The sequence below is a fragment of the Micropterus dolomieu genome, linkage group LG09, assembly GCF_021292245.1.
Source record: "Micropterus dolomieu isolate WLL.071019.BEF.003 ecotype Adirondacks linkage group LG09, ASM2129224v1, whole genome shotgun sequence".
Lineage (NCBI taxonomy): Eukaryota > Metazoa > Chordata > Actinopteri > Centrarchiformes > Centrarchidae > Micropterus > Micropterus dolomieu.
The window spans coordinates 2,990,498-2,995,166 of record NC_060158.1 but is presented as its reverse complement, the minus strand read 5'-3'; positions in this window follow the sequence as shown (position 1 = coordinate 2,995,166).

The window sequence follows — 4,669 nt, the reverse complement described above, 5'->3', positions numbered from 1 at the left end:
TGTAAAGTAGTGAGCGTAGGTGCAGCTTGTATAACAGTGTAAAGTAGTGAGTGTGCAGCTTGTATAACAGTGTAAAGTAGTGAGCGTACAGCTTGTATAACAGTGTAAAGTAGTGAGCGTGCAGCTTGTATAACAGTGTAAAGTAGTGAGGGTGCAGGTTGTATAACAGCGTAAAGTAGTGAGCGTGCAGCTTGTATAACAGCGTAAAGTAGTGAGCGTGCAGCTTGTATAACAGTGTAAAGTAGTGAGGGTGCAGGTTGTATAACAGCGTAAAGTAGTGAGCGTGCAGCTTGTATAACAGCGTAAAGTAGTGAGCGTGCAGCTTGTATAACAGTGTAAAGTAGTGAGCGTAGGTGCAGCTTGTATAACAGTGTAAAGTAGTGAGCGTGCAGCTCGTATAACAGTGTAAAGTAGTGAGCGTACAGCTTGTATAACAGTGTAAATCTGCTGTCCCCTCAAAATTACACACCACACAGCCGTTAATGTCTAAACTGCTGGCAACTAAAGTGAGGACACCCCTAAGGGAAAATGTCCAAGTTGGACCCAAAGTGTCAGTATTTTGTGTGGTCATCATTATTTCCCAGCACTGCCTTAACCCTCTTGGGCCTGGAGTTCAGCAGAGCTTCACAGGTTGCCACTCCTCCATGACGACATCACAGAGCTGGTGGATGTTAGAGACCTTGCGCTCCTCCACCTTCCGTTAGAGGACGCCCCACAGATGCTCAGTAGGGTTCAGGTCTGGAGACATGCTCGGCCAGTCCGTCACCTTTACCCTCAGCTTCTTCAGCGAGGCAGGGGTCGTCTTGGAGGTGTGTTTGGGGTCGTTATCATGTTGGAATACCTGCGGCACAGTCTCTGAAGGAAGGGGATCCTGCTCTGCTTCAGTATGTCACAGTACATGTTGGCAGTCATGGTTCCCTCAATGAACTGTAGCTCCCCAGTGCCGGCAGCACTCATGCAGCCCCAGACCAGGACACTCCCACCACCATGCTGGACTGTAGGCAACACTCACTTGTCTTTGTCCTCCTCACCTGGTTGCCGCCAAACACACTTGACACCATGTCAACCGAATAAGTTTATCTTGGTCTCATCAGACCACAGGACATGGTTCCAGTCTTTAGAAGAGGCTTCCTTCTGGGACGACAGCCATGCAGACCAGTTTGATGCAGTGTGCGGCGTACGGTCTGAGGCCTGACAGGCTGACCCCCCACCCCTTCAACCTCTGCAGCAATGCTGGCAGCACTCAGACGCCTATTTCCCAAAGACAATCTCTGGATATAATGCTGAGCACTTGCACACTGAGTGGAACCTGTCCTGGTGAACCACTGTATGGTCTTGGCCACCGTGCTGCAGCTCAGTTTCAGGGTCTTGGCAGTCTTCTTATAGCCTCGACCATCTTTTCATTTACACTGTTATCCAAGCTGCACACTTACATTTGTTTTACATTGTAGCACAGGGTCATTTCTTCAGTGTTGAAAAGATAGAATCAGATATTTACAGAAATGTCAGGGGTGGACAAAATTTTGTGAGATACTGTATATCAATAGACCAGACTGTTTTTTGACTGTTAAGACACAAAGCTCAGAGTTTTTTTCATTTTAATAAGTTACGAAACGCTAACTCAGGTAACGAGTTCGGTTAAATCCTCAGACAACAGAACAAGTATAAACCACACAGCTCAGCCGTCAGTGTTGAAGGTGGAAGGTAAGAAACCAGTTTCAAAGGTCTGGTGAGAAAGTAGTTTTAGGGTTGGAAAGGAGGATGTGGTTGAAGGAAATAAGGAAGAAGGGAAAGAAATGAAAAGGTAGAGAGTGTTTAAAAGAAGGAAAAGAGACGGATAGGAAATACGGAAGAAGAATGATGAATAACAACCTGAGACAGTGTTCCTGTCTTCTGACCTGTGGACAGGTTTTATGCAAACATCAGGAGTCACTTGAGGCTGCGAGAGCATATTGTCCTCCTCTGATCATCGTGTTAACGTTTACATGAAGCACAGGAAGGAAAATACATTAACATTTACACTAGAGTTAGCTTATAGCTGGGAATACTGAAGGTTTACAGCTAAAAACACAAGATTTAATGTCACATGATTATTCTAAAAGTTGGATTAGAATAATTAACAGAAAAGTCTGAGTAAGGAGCTGGTCCCGGTGGACAGGTGGACCAGAAACCAGACTTTAATGTTCGTTTTTAGTGATGTGACGTTAGTTAAGTCACATAGGTAGTGTATTTATTTTGTATTTATTTTATCTTAACAGTAAAATGTCCCACGTCAGGTTTGGTCCAGGAGGAAGTCAGTGACGTCTGACTTCGTGCCCTCGAGCAGCAAACCAGGGGCAAACCGTGGTTCAGGATTTGTTTAAAGACCGCACAGTGTGTTCCAGTGTTTGACTGTGTGTTTAATAACTGCACTGATTATGAATGTAAATTAAAAATGGATTTCTAGCCAAGTCAATCATTTAATTTAATCCTATTACAGCAGAGTTATTATAACTCGCAGGACCCCATTATTCAACTTCACCAACACTGAACTTTGTTTCCCCTTAGATTTGACTGCAGGAGGAACGACCTCACAAATCTAAGGTTCCTCAAAACCTTTACTCTTGGCAATAGGCCTGCCACTAACGATTATTTTCATTATTGATTAACCTGTTGATTATTTTCTTTTGTCTGTTTAAATAATTGTGAAAAGTAACCATCAAAATGTCCAAGGGGATGTCTTCAAACAGACGTGTTTTACACAGTCGTTTTATGTCGTTTTGGGAGGTATGGATAAAATTCCTTATTTTGACTTTTAGTTTGGAGGACTTGTCAACTCGTGTTTCCCTTCTGTTGGTCACAAATCTGATTACAGACCTGTTTTCTGGGATGTATGTAAATCAGTGTTGGTCCTCCTCCAGTCTAGAAGGAGTCTGTTTGGTAACTGACAAAAACACCAGAAGAAGAAGAAATACTTAAATAGAACACTAAAAGTCCAATACAATATATTTCCCATATTCATGCCTTATATTCACGAATCTTGAAGTATGATTTCTGATACCCCTAAAATGGACCGTACCATTTCCTAACCTTGAAGTTAATTGAACGTCTTGTCTGCCCACATCACTCGCAGCTACTCCAGTCCAGTGCATCACACGCTAATGGAGACGCTGCAGGTTAATGTCAGTAGTTAGCTATCTAGCTTCTTTAACCCCGGTTGTCACTATAATTCGGACGCTGGTTTTGGGTTGAAGTAACTATGATACATGACTTAACTAACGTAACTCGTCTCCTGGGTGAAAACCCGGTTTCTGGCCCAACGTCCACCTCAACCTCCTGCTTACTCGACCTTTTGTGTTAAATATCCTAACCCTACCTTTAGTGATCAGACATGATGCTTCGGGGCTTCCTCCACTGCACTGAACTATGATGCTAAGGGGTCTTGACCATGCGTCCATATGTGATGACTTAGGAGTGAGAACAGGTTATTAGGTGGAAACTATCCATTCGCTAGGACAAACACATGAAATAACTGTATTCATGAACTACGAGTGAAACAAAAGCTTAATCTCCTCCCACAGTGAAATCTATAGAGGTTCAATGCTCCAAATCCCAGGATGTAGTTTAGGTGCACAAATACAAAATCCCTTTATTAGGTATAAAGAGAGTCACACAATAAAGTCAATATTGCCCCAGGGTTGTTTTTTTTTAACAAACAATATTTAACATGTCACTCTGTGAGCTTTAGAGCGGCTGGACCTTTGGACAGAGCCAGGCTAGCAGTTTCCCTCTGCAGTCTTTAGGAAAGGCAAGGCAGCTTTATTTATAGAGCACATTCATTACAAAGAAACATTATTGCTGTCTTTAAATAAAATCATCAAAGAAATGCAATGCATTAACAAAAAATATAAATACCCAAAATACCTATACTCACACTAAGACTGTTCATAGGTTTTGGAAAACAGGAAGGTTTTGAGCTTAGCTGATGCATTGCTTTCTAGCATGTTGGCTTGTTAGCGCCACCTGCAGATCAGTAGAAAAGTGCAGTATTTGTAGGAATGTCTATCACGTCACCTGTGCGTGTGTGTCCTTGTGCAAAGTGTGCGAACTATACCACTTTCGGGGGAGCTTAGTTTTTTGTGATTCTTACTGCTGCATCATTAATACCTGCAAGCATGTAGGCCTGGGGCCGACTGTGACTTGTCTTATAATAATAATTATTATGTAGCCATTTTGCTACAGTTACGGTACGGTCAGGTTATCGTTCCCTCTGGCTGGATGAAGTCTGACGCTCTGCATGATCCATGATGATAGGCCCCCCAAAATATCACAAATCCTGCTTTTAGGGGAGCTGATTTCTTAGGCCACGTTCAGACTGCAGGCCTTAATGCTCAATTCCAATTTTTTTTCCCAGATCCAATTTTTTTTTTTGTTTGACAGTTGACATTGTTGTTTTAATGTGGCCCATATCAGACTCCAATGTGAACTGTCTGCAGCCTGAAAGTGACCCGCATGCGCAGAAGAATAACACGACGTCACATGAAGCAGCACGCTGTCGTACAGAAGTAAACAGAGCCACAGAGTTTAGCTCCGGGAGACTCTCGTTTTTCATTGTCCTCTCACGGGTCACATGTGTGACAAGTGTTCACAACTTTCTGGTTGTTTCATTACGGTTTGTGGCGCTGGACAA